This window comes from Eumetopias jubatus, unplaced genomic scaffold, assembly GCF_037043125.1.
Source record: "Eumetopias jubatus isolate StellerSeaLion01/CBP00866 unplaced genomic scaffold, mEumJub1_p1.0 scaffold_2, whole genome shotgun sequence".
Classification (NCBI taxonomy): Eukaryota; Metazoa; Chordata; class Mammalia; order Carnivora; family Otariidae; genus Eumetopias; species Eumetopias jubatus.
In genome coordinates this window covers 20,196,139-20,212,470 of record NW_028274808.1, presented here as the reverse complement: position 1 = coordinate 20,212,470, position 16,332 = coordinate 20,196,139, and positions in this window count along the sequence as shown.

Here is a 16,332-nt window from a genome sequence, read left to right as displayed (position 1 = left end):
ATTTAAGCTTCTTGGTGTGGTTTGTAAATGATGCCTCCTTGATCACAGTATTAAAGGAAATAATGGTTAAAAACAAGAGTGTTTCAATATGATCAAGATCCCACTCAACATGTCTGACTGACATGTAAGGATTGGCAAGCTGTTTATTTAATATTGCTTACTTACAATTGTGAATGATGGGTTCTGTTCCATATTAACCAAGTTAAATATAGACAAAATGACCAAATAGCATTTCCTCTTTTGTTCCTTCTTTAGCTAAGCAAGGGGTACAGTAAATCTAATACTTAATGCCAATAATATTAATAATGCTATATTTCCTGAGGCCTTAATATGTGCCAGGCACTATTCTCAGGTCACTATCTTTGTGGACTGATCCTCACAGTAACTGGTATGGTAGGTACTCCTTTTTGTTTGTTTATAAAAAGATTCATTTGTTCATGAGAGACAGAGAGAAGTAGAGGCAGGCTTCCCATGGAGCAGGGAGCCTGACACAGGACTCAATCCTAGGACCTTAGGATCATGACCAGAGCCGAAGGCAGACACTTAACCAACTGAGCAACCCAGGCACCCCCGAGGTAGCTATTATTTTATCCCACTTCACAGATAAGAAAACTGAGGCAGAGCCAGTAACTTGTCTAAGGACATGCAGCTCTGCAAGTCAGAGTAGAGATTCCAGTCTGACCTTGATTGTGAAGTCCAAACCCTCAACAAGCAAATTATATATCTTTTGGCCTCCTTGTTACCTTTCTTTTTTTGGGAGGGGGGAGATGTTAGCTTAAAACAATTATTGTGAGTCACTGATAAACACAGATAATTTTGAAAAGCTTGAAGTTATCAATTGAAAGACATGCTGCTATCTTTGCTAGAAAAATGGCCCCATATCTGACATAATAGCAGTGGATGGGGATAGAGAGCCTCATAACATTTGGATTTCCTCTTGTTTCTGGAACATGCACCTGTCAGATCTAAAGTCTATTATTAACTAGGGTCTATAAAAGATTCATTAATTTTGCCAGTGTTGATACTTCAGGGCTCAGCCTAAAGGATTATTTATTCAACTGCAGGCTGTTTATTATGGGGTCATTAATTGGCAGTGTTTATGTATTATTCTGTGTTTATTTGTTTGTTCCTGAAGCTAATTATAATTGTTAGCTATTTTAAATCATTTTCTAAGGTATACAAATTTAGGTTTTAAAGAAATAGGTCCTTAAAAAATGTATCATTATATAACACTAAAGCCTCCTTGCCTGTTAAAACTCTTCTTGCAAGGTAAGTCTGTAACCTTAACTCCTCTAGAGCCTTTTCTTCCCATTCAGCAGTCACAAAAGCTTTGCAGTCACCCTTTGTGTGGGGTTTAAAATTGGAAAAATCTGGGCTGCGAAGGATTGAGGCACTTTTTTATTTTGTTTTGTTTTGTTTTTTGTTTTTTGTTTTTTGTTTTTTACTCATGGTCACATCCCCTAGTCCTTTATGATTTCAGGGTTTGGTCCTGACCTAATTTTACCTTTTCCATAGTCCAAGGACTGCCTGTGCTTGGTTACTTACCTTCTCTGTGTAGACTTAATCTCTGCAATAAGATAACTTTGTTCTCAGTAGACTGGGATAGCAACAGTGAAGGCTGTGACAAAGACAAAAGCCTTGATGGGCAGTGTTGTGTTAACTCAGAAAAAATGGTGCAATGGTGCTCAACGTTTTAGTCATGCATGATGGTTCTAGGAGAAAGAGAATTCTGGAAACCATGTGACTTCAGTAGTGGAAGGTTCTATTGTTACGGTAATATATTGTAACACAATTCAAATATAAGCTTTCCTCAGATAGTAAATATTTATTACTACTTACTAATTAGATATTTCATTGCTGTGAAATAAGGTAACATATAGGGCTGATATTTTCCAAATTAGAGTATTTTCTGCATTCCCTTTACCTTCACATTTGAACATTTTTAGATTGGAATATGTCTTAAAACTAAAGTGGATCTTTAATTTGGTACTCGGTCCTTGGAAAGTTGTTATTAAATGTACTATGTCGTAATCTGTATATCTCCAAATAATTATTTGAAATTTGAAAGAGAAGAAGAGGAAGAGGAAGGATAAATTATGTAGATGGATGATCAAATACCCCAAATGTTGATTGATCTGCACTGGTGACTACATTTAAGAAGACATACCTGGCCTCGGGGCCACACATGCTTTTCCCATATGGCAGCAGGAACACAGAAGTCTCAACTCTCCTGTGAATAAGATGATTTGAGAAAACAAAGAGCAAACTGAGAGAGTTTCTTTTCTAGTTGCCTAATTATTAGTCATTTCTGCTTCCTTGGAGAGAAACAAGCAATGTTTTTCTCAGTTTTCTCAACTGGGGGTAGAATGGAAGTTTTTACTGTTCTTGGGAAGCATTGAGAAGTTGGAAATCATTGTTCCTATCATTAGAATTGAGGAAAACTGGTAGAATATACAACATATTGCCCATGAATAAGCTATACTAGGATAAACAGAAAGAAAAAAAATCATGATACTGTTATTCTAAAACATCTTCAAACCTCTTCCTACTTTTACGCTTAGAGTCACAGAGAAATTACTTTCTGCTATTACCTTCAGTCTGTAATAGAAATGTTGAAAAGGTGTTTCTATCACCTTTCTACCATTTCTTACTGGGGGCATTATTGGTATACCGGGCTTGACAGTTCTTCCTTGTATAGACTCATTGTACAGAATGGCACTCTTATTTCAAGACAGGTTAGCATCCCTGTGATTGTGTGAACCCAAAATACCCTCTTATTTCTTTCTCCCAGTGGTGTCATCTGACACCCTGAGAACCACTGACTCCCCTTATTTGCTTTTCTTCTAGGGAGATGGACTGATTAACCCAGTGACAGCCCAGAATTCACTGGCCATGGCTCTCTAATTGGCAGAGCTGAATTGGTAAAATTCACTTTTGTCTTTCATTAAAAAAATTAAGACCAGTTTTTGAAGAGCAGTTTTATATATATTATGTTATGTTAATCAGCATACATTACATCATTAGTTTTTGATGTAGCGTTCCACGATTCATTGTTTGCGTATAACACCCAGTGCTCCACGCAGAACGTGCCCTCTTTAATACCCGTCACCACGCTAACGCATCCCCCCACTCCCCTCCCCTCTAGAACCCTCAGTTTGTTTCTCAGAGTCCATAGTCTGTGATGGAGAAGAGCAGTTTTAGATTCACAACAAATATAAGGAAGGTGCAGAGCTTTTCCACATAACCCCTGCCTCTACACATGCTTATCTTCCCTCATTATCAACCTCACCAAAGTAGTACATTTGTTACAATTGATGAACCTATGTTGACACATCATAATCACCCGAAGTCTGTAGTTTAAATGACTGGTCACCCTTGGTGTTGAACATTCTATGGGTTTGGATAAATGTATAACATGTATTTATCATTATGGTATCATACAGAGTATTTTCACTGCCCTAAAAATCCTCTCTGCTCCATCTAGTTATCCTTCCCCTCCCCCAACCTCTGACAACCAATGATTTTTTTTTTTTACCGTGTTCATAGTTTTGCCATTTTAGAATGTCATATAGTTGGAAATGTACTGTATGTAGCTTTCACTCACTTAGTAATATAAATTTAAACTTCCTCCATGGTTTTTCATGACTTGATAGCTCATTTCCTTTTAGTGCCAAATAATATTCCATTATTTGGTTGCATAACAGTTTGTTTATCCATTTACCTACGAAAGGGAATCTTGGCTGCTTCCAAGTTTTGGAAATCATGAATAAGGCTGCTACAGACATCTGTGTGCAGGTTTTTGTGCGGACATAAAATTTTAATGCTTTTGTCTAAATTCTAGAGTGTGATTGATGGGTTGTATGGTAAGAATATATTTAGTATTATAAGAAACTACCAAACTGTCTTCCAAAGTGATTGTACCACTCTGCATTCTCAGAAGCTAAAACTTCTCAGGAGGGACCTCTCTGTTCTTTTTCTCTTGTGCTGTGCTTTGTTGCAGCTGGCCAGGCAACTCCTCTGCCTGGGCTCATACAGGTCCTCTTGTTAGGCTTATGGAGGTAATACAGAGGTTTCCCATACTATATCATTGTGAATCAGAGAGCCCATTCCTGGGAGCAGTTGGGCACTTGCCTGCCATTATTTAGTGAGATGGGCACTTGGATCACATTTAGTAGCTTGCACCTGTCTCTTCTCTTCTAGTTAGGTCCAAGTAGATTGGAGGATGTTTTGGGTATCTGGATCCCCATAAATCTCAGAACCTCTTCGTAAGCACTTGTATGGGTCCTTATCTAAGGCTTCTGTAACTTCCTCGTGGGCTAGGATTATGTATTACTGACTTTGTCTCCTGAAACACTTTGTGCTTTGTTCATTGTAGGTACTTGATTTATTCAACTCAATAATAGTGGCTTACACGTACGGAGTGCTTACTATATGCCAAACTCTGTTTTAAAGCCTCCATATGGAGTAACTCATTTAAAACAACTTAAGAACTTTATGAAGGTAGTTATATTGATTATGTCACTTTATAGATGAGGACACACAGGCTCAGAGAAGTTAAGTAACTTCCCCAAGATCACCCAGTTAGTAAATGACAAAGCGCACATTATAAAATTCGGCCGTCTGGCTCTAGAGTGCAGACCATGAGATAGGACCTTCAAAGAACAAAATAAAATTGGGGGTAGCAAAATAACACTTGAAAAGTACTCTTTTAGTCTTTTTAAAAAATGAGTTCTTAGTAAAAAATCATTTAATGAGTGGTTGGAAGAGGTCTTGAGAGACCATTTAGTTGGGCTATTTTCAAGATGGATCTTTTGGACCTGCTCAGGAGTCATGCTGTGTGTGTGTGTGTGTGTGTGTGTGTGTGTGTGTGTGTGTGTGTGTGAGTGTGTAGGGGGTCCATTACAAAATCGAGAGGAGAATGGGGTGCTTTGGGCCCTGCCCTTTTTTTAATTAGTTCTACATACTGCACTCCTATGTGTGATTCCTGTTGAAGAAAAGGCTTGGCTACTAAAGGAAGTGTTTAAAAACTCAACAGAACAACACCCAAATTGCCTAGAGTGATTGGAATTCTACTTGTTTAAAGACTTTTTAAGGTGAATATTTTAATTATTCATTCTAAGTATACAAAAAGAATGAAAAGCACTGTGTTGCTTCTTTAATAGCTATATAACTAAAAATTAAAAAAAAATTAGGTTGGGTCCTTTTCCTAGGAAGTTAATAGGAAATTTACCCAATTGTCAATAACATAGAAATACAACAAATCCAAAGTACAGAAAGTGTTTTCAAAGGAAGGCAGTTAAGATGCCAGGTATTAGCAGGGAAGGTGTGTTTTGTGGTGGCTACAAATTACAGTTCTGCTTTATCTTCCATACCTTAAATGCTTAGGCCATAAAATCAGGTTATGTCCTTGCTAGTTCCTTCAGCTTCCATAGATCAGAACTTATATTCACATATTTTCTTTTCATCCATGACCACTTCAAGGTTCTTCTCCCTTCATGTGCTTTGCCTGGTGTTGTTTGGGCCCCTTCAATAGAAAACCCATAACTTTTGGTGCATTATATTTACCACTTCTGTTTCTGTAATGTAGTTGAATGTAATATGGGGATAATGACCATCTTTTTAGATCTTGAATTCATAGGCTCATAACAAATAAAAGTCATACCTTCAAGGTCAAATGAATAGTTACCTAGATGCTTTGAGAGAATTATAAGGCAAAGTGTAGGAAAAAAGAGGCATTGTTTAATAGCTGGATAGGTTTAGTTTCAGAACAGACAAGATTTCAGAACAGATTTTTTGTTTTACTTCAACAGGCTGAAAAAGATGAAAAGGATAGAGAGTAAATTACTTAAGGATTAGAAACAAGATAAGCATCAACAAACAGATATGAATATACACTGTTCTCAGTAACAGCTGAGCCCAAAAGTTCTGCAGTATTCACTTAATTTATGTTAATTGCAAATCATCACAAAATAGGTTTGACAGCTTCGTTTCACCTTTAAATTTTCAGTTCAAATCCACTTGTGTATGGGAAAATAAATTAGACATAGATTGTTGCCTCTGCCCTGGGATTTTTTTAAAGATTTATTTATTTACTTATTTGAGGGAGAGCGAGCTGGAGAGAGAGCATAAGCAGGGGAGGGGGAGAGGCAGAGGGAGCAGACTACCTGCTGAGCAGGGACCCCCCAACTCAGCGCTTGATCCCAGGACCATAAGATCATGACCTGAGCCGAAGGTAGATGCTTAACCCACTGAGCCACTCAGAGGCCCCTCTGTCCTGGGATTGAAATAAATGGCTTAAATAAGCACCTAACCAATTAGTTAAAGAGAGTTATTCTTGGAAGAATGAGCTCTGAGAGATATTTGAAGAAGTATGTTTTTATTTAAGTTTTATACTCCAATAATTTTATAGCCTGTTTAATGTGACACTTGTATATATGTGTTTATACTAAATTTCAGCAAATTGTGATAAGTAATACATTAATAGTTTCAGGCTGTAGGAAACATTCTTAATCCATCTGAATAGTTGATTGCTTAATAAATAACACTGGGAGTGTGGGTTGGGGTTGATACATTAAAACCATCAAGAACAAAAGAATAATTATGAACACAATTTTTTTTTTTTTGCTCTGGAAGATTGAGTCCAAATTAACTTTTTGGTTGAAAGCAAAAGGTAAACAGGTAGAATTGGTTAAAATGATATTTTTCAAAGTTGGCCAGTTTTTCTTTAAAAAAGGAAAACTTTCTTATAAACAGGAGTATCAGTATGGATTTTACCTTTCTGGCAGTATATAGTTTGTCTGGAAATTGAGTTATGACTAAAGGTAGACACAACCATTTTGCTGGTTTCAAATTAGCTGGCTTCAGATGATGATTAGTAATTGAGCAAGAAAGGTCATTCCTATGTCTACCTTATTTCGTGATGCAATAATTTTCAAGCCATCTGTTCTTGGGAATATTTATGTGGAGGAAATGAAAAACTCTGAGATTTATGTAGAAACTTTAGAATCCATCCAGAGCTCATCCATAAGCCTCAGAATACATCAGACAGACATCAGATACCCCAGGACAAAGGCAGACCAGAAACACCCCAGAAGGAAGTGCTCCAGACAGTACATCTCCCCTTAATACCTGACTGTGTTCTTATGTATCTAATCTTTGACAATTTTGTTCAATAGGGAATTGTTAATTATCATAAATTAACTGGTAGAATCACACTATTAATGATAATCCAGCTAGAATTCTAATCCTAAATGAAAACCCAGCCAATTTAGAGAACAGAAACTCTCCTAAAATACTAAAACATGATGAAGGATGAAGTAAAGAATTCCTACTTTTCCCAAGGGCCAGAAAAACAGGAAAAGGCAAGTTCAGACAGCTGAAGCTTTTCTTCTGGAGCTAATTTTTGTTCATTAGCTCATGTTTTATGGTCAGCAGTTCAGACTGGGGGTTGACAAATACCACTTACCCAAAAGCACTTGGCTATGTCAGCTAAAACAAAGGTTGCTTGAGAGATTTTGGATTTGGTTATGCTTTGAATCAACATTTGGCCAATGTTGAAATGCCAGGAGGGAGCACAGCTGTTATCGAGACCAGTTTTGCTGCTGCATCCGGCAGGCTCGTAAGCTGTGTTTTTATGACAGGGCCTGTGTTTAATTTTCTTGGTTTGACAAAATCTGACTGTCTTTGGCAGAGCAATCTGTCCATTTGACACATTTTGGCCTCAGCAGAATATGAAGAACAGGTAATGCAGCAAGGGAATTGCCAGTTTAGAATACTTTAGTAAGAACTGATCTTACATCAAAATGTGCAGCATTCTGGGGAAGAGGATCTGAAGGCCCATTATTTTATACTTGATCAGAGAACATACTTGGTGTTCAAGGTGAGTTCTCAGCTCCCATTGATTCACATGTTGGTGGGAAGGGGTCCTGTGAACCCACAGAAAAATGAGTTGGGGTTCTTCACAAATACCATACAGCAAACCTAGAAATTCTCTGTTGATATCAATCACTTCTTCACTCTGCAAATCTGAAAAGTCACATGGCCTCAAGAAAAGAGTATTATCTGCCTTTGCACAGGGATCATTGCTTACGAATTTATCTTACAAAGTGTTTTGCTAAAGAGTATACAAATAAATAAAATATAAATTGAGAGTAGATTGTTTTTAGTTTTGGAAATGAATTTGGAGATTCATCATTCCTATTTGTTCTGATTCCTTTTCTCATAGTGTCTAGACTCTGTTGAGTTACGCAAGAAGGCTTATAATTCCATTCTCATAATGAGCCCAAGAAAAATGCATCAGTTGAACAAATGACACTAGACTGTAGGGGTTTATTAGCTTTGAACTAGCATGACTGTGCTAGACATGATTAAAAGGAATTGTGTTCACCAGCACCTGAAGATTTGAAATGAAAACTGAAACAAGAACAACCCTGTTCTCACTTCCTGTTGGCCGTAGTAAAATTTTCCAGTTGTTTTTGTATATGTGACATCAAGATGTAAATTATTCATGCCTAGTGTCCCTTTACAGATGATTTACTGCTTTAACTCTCAGAATTCCATGTCACAGGTAAGTTTGCTTTTCGAAAGCTATCAATGAAGTAGTAAAAACAGCCAGTTGATTTAACTGTAGAAGACCCCAAATGTCAGAGGAGTGTGCCCTTTGGTTAAATATCAAGGCAGCTCTTATTGTGCTGAGGATTGTAGTGGGGAGGAAGGGTAAATTGGATGCGGCCCTGGATGCATGTTGAGAGGTCACCAGACTGTCTTCCACTGTCACTAGGCTTGGTTCAGTTTGCGCCTTCTCTGGGATTTCAGTTGGAGGGTTTTGAACATACAACATACCTGAAAGATTATTCCTGTTGTTTAAAAGTTCCAGGAATAGGCTAATCATTAGAAGATTTCAGACAGAATTCAAATCTACCTCATTTTTTCTCCTTCCCCCAGATGTTTGTTTGATTTTATTTTTTTAAGTTTTTATTTTAATTCCAGTTAGTTAACATACAGTGTTATATTGGCTTTAGGTGTACAAGATAGTGATTTAACACTTCAATACATCTCCTGCTGCTCCTCACAACAAGGGCACTCCTTAGTCCCCGTCACCTTTTTCACCGATCCCCCTACCTACCCACCTCCCTCTAGTAACCATCAATTTGCTCTCTGAATTTAAGAGTCTGTTTCTTGATTTCTCTCTCTCTTTTTTCCCTTAGCTCTTTTGTTTTATTAAATTTCACTGTGAGTGAAATTATATGGCATTTGTCTTTCTCTGACTGACTCATCTTACTTAGTATTATACTCTAGCTCCATCCATGTCGTTGCAAATGGCAAAATTCCACTCTTTTTTATGGCTGAATAATATTCCATTTTATATATACAAGCCACATCTTCTTTATCCAATTAATGGATACTTAGGCTGCACCATATCTTGAATATTGTAGATAGTGCTGAAATTAACACAGGGGTGCTTATATCCCTTTGAATTAGTGTTTTTGTATTTTGGGGGAGTATCTAGTATGCAACTGCTGGATCGTAGGGTAGTTTATTTTTAACTTTTTGAGGAAACTTCATACTGTTTTCCACAGTGGCTTTCCCAGTTTGCATTCCCGCCAACAGTGCATGAGTGTTCTTTTTCCTCCACATCCTCACCAACACTTGTTTCTTGTGTTGTTTTTGGTCTTTATTATGTTCACTCTAAACTTATTTTGTTGAGGGTTTTTATCATGAATGGATGTTGTACTTTGTCAGATGCTTTTTTTGCATATATTGAAATGATCATATGGTTCTTAACCTTTCTTTTACTGATGTGATGCATCATGTTGATTGATTTGCAGATATTGAACCACCCTCACAACCCAGGAATAAATCTCACTTGATTGTGGTGAATGATTTTTTTAATGTATTTGGGATTGTTTGTTAATATTTTGTTGGGGATTTTTGCATCTTTATTCATCATGGATGATTTTGTCTATAAATCACTCCCTAGATATACCAAGAAGCACAGTGCTGTGAACTGGGGTCTTGGACAGAGATGTTTCAGAAAAGATGCTCTATTTGTCCTTTATAACCAACAGTTCCCAAATTCTTAGTGACCTATCAATAGGATAGCCTCCTTGCTGTGCCAGAGATTCTGTAAGCTATCTAGTACCCTATAATAAAACAATTTCAGTTTGTGTTAGTCTGCTCAGGCTGCCATAACAATACCATAGACCAGGTGGCTTAAGGAACAGAAATCTATTTACCCATAGTTCCAAAGGCTAGAAGTCCAAGATCAAGGTCCAACAGGGTCAGTTTCTGGTGAGAACTCTTTCTGGCCTGCAATTGACTGACTTTTTGCTGTACCCTCACATGGCAGAGAGGGAGCAAACTGTCTGGTGTCTCTTCTTAGAAGGACAATCCTATTGGATCAGGACCCTACTCTCATGATCTTATTTCTGTAAAGGCCCATCTCCAAATATGGTCACATCAGGGGTTAGCACTTCAACATATGAATTTTGGGGGCATACAGTTCAGTCCATAGTGCAATTTAATCTATTAGAATGGATTCTAGTTTTGGCAGTGAAGAACCTTGACCAAAATACATGGGGTAAATTTCTGTTTTTAAAACTTGAATTTAGAAGAACCAGATGCTACTGTACAATCTTCTTACCACATTTGATCTTGAATATTTACTATCAATGTTAAATCAACTAAATATCCCTTAATAGTAAGTATGGAAACAAAATAGAAGCTGAATATTCCTATTTCTCTTTTTTTTCTGTTAATGTATTATTTCACTTTTTAATAAAACTTATTGGGGTACAATCCACATACAATAAAATTAATACACTAATTTTAAAAATACAGTGTAATAATTTTAAAAATACAGTGTAATAAGTTCCATATATATATATATATATATATATATATATATATATATACATGGAACCAGTATCATGTATTAGATGTAGAACATTTCCATCACTCCAAAACATTTCCTTATGTCCTTTCTCAGTGATAAGTAAGTTTATAAATTTAAGGTAGAGATTGGACCATAACCCAACCCAGGCAATCCCTGATCTAATTTTTATCACTATAGTTTAGTTTTGCCTGTTCTAGATTTTCATATTAAATGTAATCTTATAGTATGAATCTTTTATTCTGACTTCTTTCACTTAAATATTTTTGAAGCTCATCCATGTTGTGGAATCCGTAATCCATTTCTGTTTTATTTTTTGAGAAGCATTCTATTGTTGGCCATAACTTGTTTATCTACTGACCTATTGATGGATATTTAAGCTGTTTCCAGTTTTTGACCATAATAAATAAAACTACTGTGATCATTCAAATGCAAGTCTTTTTGTAGACGTAAGTTTTAATTTCTCTTGTATAAATACCTAAGAGTGGAATTGGGTCATAATGTAAGTTTATGTATAACTTTATAAGAAACTGCCAAATGTCTTCCAAAGTGGTCGTACCTTGTTACCTTCCCAGTGGCAAAATGAAGAGATAGAGATCCATGTCTTCACCGATGCCTGCTATTCTTTTAGGCATTTGTGTGGGCACGTAGTAATCTTAGTACACTTCATGTTTTCTTTGTGGCTAATGTTGATGATCTTAAGATCTGTTTATTTCAGGCGCCTGGGTGGCTCAGTTGGTTAAGCGACTGCCTTCGGCTCAGGTCATGATCCTGGAGTCCCTGGATCGAGTCCCACATTGGACTCCCTGCTCAGCAGGGAGTCTGCTTCTCCCTCTGACCCTCTTCCCTCTCGTGCTGTCTCTCATTCTCTCTCTCAAATAAATAAATAAAATCTTAAAAAAAAGATCTGTTTATTTCATATTTCCTCTAGTTCCATATCTAACCTAAAATCCTTCTCTCTTTACTTTTTAGTCTTTATACTTTTTCTTTATTTTGGCTTTAGTGTGTCTTAGGTGATGCTCATTTTCTTTCATATGTGTCCATGGTTATGTGCAAGTCTTGCATTTATTATTATTAGTAACCCTTTGAATTTAAGCTTATTGGAAAGATCCTCAGTATGCCACCTGGACTTCTGAAAGTACCTCTTTGTTTTCTTCCTCATGGTATAGACTATAGTAAGAGCCAGAATTCCTTGCCTTGTAGAATCATCATGGAAGCTGTTGCTTTTTCTATTATTTTGAAATTTGCCTTGTAAATTTATAAATTCAAGGTACAGACTGGGCCAAACTCATACTTTTAATTCTTTCAATTTTTTATTTATAGATTTAATAACAACAAAAAACCAACCTGCTGTTTACTTATTCTGTGCTAGGCATCTCGCCTGGCAAAAGCAATACAACAATGAACAAAGCAAACATATAGTGTTAGGGGAAGATTCTAGATACCATATAACCCAGATATTTTCTATTATGTTTTTTTTTTGCACTTTAATTAACTAGTGCTGCATTGCTTGAACATATTTACTGAGCACTTGCATACGCAAGACACTGCAGGGAAATAAAAGGAATGAATAAATTCAATGGATTTTTAGTCTTACATGGGAATAGATACTAGTTGAGTAAAAATGACATATCAGGAATGTCACTAGGTGCTAGCAATACCCTTATCAGGAAAACAAGGCATGGTCCTGGCTTTATCTAGTTGTGGCAGGGGGAGGAAGACATTATTCATTATTCAGACATGGAATATAACAAGAAGATACAGTATCATAGGTGGCATGCGTTGTTCAGGGAAGATCTTGCAGAGGAAGTAAAATCTGAGACAATTAAACCTAAGAAGGAATGGACCATAGGGAAAGGAGAGAACATTAAGGCCCTCATCCAGAGGGAGAATGACATGTTTGAGAAGCTGATAAAGGCCACTGTGGCTGGAGTTGGAGAAGAAAGCACACAAACATGAGTTTTTCTCTTCAGTGCACTGCAATCTGGCTTTTCCCTGTGATTATCTACTGCCGTTGCTCTTGCCAAGGTCAACAATGATCTTCTAGCTGTGAAATCTAATGGGTGCTTTTCATTCTTCATACTACTTGGACTCTTTCCATTATTTGCCACTCCCTCCAATGTGAAACTTCTGCCTTGATTTTAGGATGCCACAACTGATGATGCTTTTACCTCTCCATGACTCCTTCTCAGTCTACTCTTGTCTATGACATATGAGCCTCCCCTGATTTTGGCTGCTGTCAGTCTTTTTGGTACTCTGCTTTTCCCCATTTAGTCATGATGTGTGGTGTCTGTCCAACAGGAAAGCGCTGTGCTCTGCTTCAGTAATTACAGTGGTTGAAATGGGTCTCCAAGATTTTTTATTTTATTTTATTGTTATGTTAATCACCATAATTACATCATTAGTTTTTGATGTAGTGTTCCATGATTCATTGTTTGTGCATAACACCCAGTGCTCCATGCAGAATGTGCCCTCTTTAATACCCATCACCAGGCTAACCTATCCTCCCACCCCCCCAGAACCCTCAGTTTGTTTTTCAGAGTCCATTGTCTCTAATGGTTCGTCTCCCCCTCCGACTTACTCCCCTTCATTCTTCCCCTCCTGCTATCTTCTTCTTCTTTTTTTTTCTTAACATATATTGCATTATTTGTTTCAGAAGTACAGATCTGTGATTCATCAGTCTTGTACAATTCACAGCGCTCACCATAGCACATACCCTCCCCAATGTCTATCACCCAGCCACCCCATCCCTCCCACCCCCCACCACTCCAGCAACCCTCAGTTTGTTTCCTGAGATTAAGAATTCCTCATATCAGTGAGGTCATATGATACATGTCTTTCTCTGATTGACTTATTTCACTCAGCATAACACCCTCCAGTTCCATCCACGTCATTGCAAATGGCAAGATCTCATTCCTTTTGATGGCTGCATAATATTCCATTGTGTATATATAGCACATCTTCTTTATCCATTCATCTGTCGATGGACATCTTGACTCTTTCCACAGTTTGGCTATTGTGGACATTGCTGCTACAAACATTGGGGTGCATGTACCCCTTCGGATCCCTACATTTGTATCTTTGGGGTAAATACCCAGTAGTGCAATTGCTGGATCGTATGGTAGCTCTATTTTCAACTGTTTGAGGAACCTCCATACTGTTTGCCAGAGGGGTTTCGCCAGCTTGCATTCCCACCAACAGTGTAGGAGGGTTCCCCTTTCTCCGCATCCCTACCAACATCTGTCGTTTCCTGACTTGTTAATTTTAGCCATTCTGACTGGTGTGAGGTGGTATCTCATTGAGGTTTTGATTTGGATTTCCCTGATGCTGAGCGACGTTGAGCACTTTTTCATGTGTCTGTTGGTCATTGGGTCTCCAAGATTTTTGAAGTAATTGTATATCAAAGTTTTAGTTAGGTATAATTTTTTCCTCTAGTTTATATTTTTAACCTAAGTAGACCTTGGTAATCAAAGCTTTATTCTTATTTTTTGCTTACAATGTAACCAGGCACTGTATTAGATGCTGTGGACAAGATTCTAAAGTTTTCTGCTGTAACTGTGCTTCTAGACTCAGCCCACAAGCCAACTTTTCCTGGAAATCTTTCCTGAACCTTGATACTTTGCTAGGTACTCTCATTATGAGGCATTATTGTACCATGTGCTTTCCTCTTGCATGTTTTATATCACACTGGAAGCATCAGTTTACTTTTATCTTCCTTTCCAAGCTGTGAACCCCTTCCTTTATGTATGTACAATGCCCAATCCAGGGCCTGCCACAGAGCTGGCACATCAAACACACACACACACACACACACACACACACACACACACCCCAACCCTCATTATTCACAAATTTTATATTTCCAAATTTGCCTGACCACTACAATTTATTTGTAATAACAAAATCAATATTCCTGCTGCTCTTGCAGTCATTCACGAACTTGTGCGGAGTAGTGAAAAATTTGAGTCACCTGATAGGCACGTTCCTAGCTGAGGTTGAACAAGGACATACTCTGCCTTCTTGTTTCCACTCTCACACTAAACAAGTGTCCTTACAGTTTATGTAGTGTTATTTTTTTTTTTTTTTTGCATGCTTGTGCTTCTTGTTGGGACTTTATTGCTTAAAATGTCCCTCAGATGTAGTTCTGAAGTACTGTCTAGTGTTCCTAAGTGCAAAGAGGCTGTGATGTGCCTTATGGAGAAAATAGTGTGACAGATAATTTTCATTCAGGCATGAAATTTTAGTATTGTTGGGTGTGAGTTCAATGTTAATGAATTAAAAATATATATTACATAAGGTATTTTCAAGCATAAACATATACAAAACAAAGTTATGTATTGATCAAAATGTTAACAACAGTGTTGTGACAAAAGGCTTATAGGAATTAACCCTGAATTTCCCCCTAGGAGTTCAGTATTCACTGATTCAGTAATTGCAGTGACTCAGTAGAACATATGTAGCTGTAGCAAAGAACGAGACTCAGCTGAGTGGGTATCTTGTGAAAGGGCAATGAGAGAACTAAATAATATAGAAAAATTGTTCAAAAGAGGGAGAGATAATATCTTCTTAAAGATATGAAAATATGCTTAATATGGGAGTTGCTCTTCATGATAATCCTTAAATAAAGTATAGAATTTGAACAGGTAGAGCTGGATCTAAGAGAATTCTAATAGAAGAAAAGTAAGTAAGAAAACTAAGTCAGAGGTTTGGGAATGTTCAAAATGTCTAGGTAATTTAGCTCAAGCATAGAGTACAGATTAGGAGGTTAGTGCCACATTGTGTTGCATCTTAGGTAGGAAGGTAAAATGTCTGTGGTTTATTTAGCAGTCATTACTAATTTCATACTCAGTCTTTGGGCTTAAAATAGTGCCTTACATCCTCTCTTAACTTTCCAGTAAATTATCTGTTAAGATGAAAATAAAAACCAAAATTCACAATAACACATAATGTATGTCTAATGATCAACACTGCCAGAGATTGGAAGGAATTTCCAGCAAGTAAAAGACAATTGGAACGGACTGCCTCCTGGAAACAAAAGCAGAGTTGATGGTCCTGATTCAGACATGGAAGGTCTTTAACTGGGAAGTCATCTCTTCTATGTAAATGTTGCTTTTGAACCAGCCCGAACACTGTTACTTCTTCCTCTAGAAACACTAATATGCTATAGTCTCAGAAAACAAGTGGGGAAAAAGAAAAGGAGGTGTGGGAATGGCTCATCACAATATATCCCAGGTTGGGCGTTTTTCTGTCTTAGATGCTGAAAATTGATTTAGGGGTCAGGCACATAAGCAGTTGGGCTTTTATAACACAGACATGAGTGGGCAGCAGGCAGGGGCAGTTGAAAATCCTAAAGGGGATATTCACATGGAGAGGGCAGCAATGGGGAGGAACTGTGAACTCAGAGGTGAACACAGAGGGATGGGGAACTGATGTCTGAAACT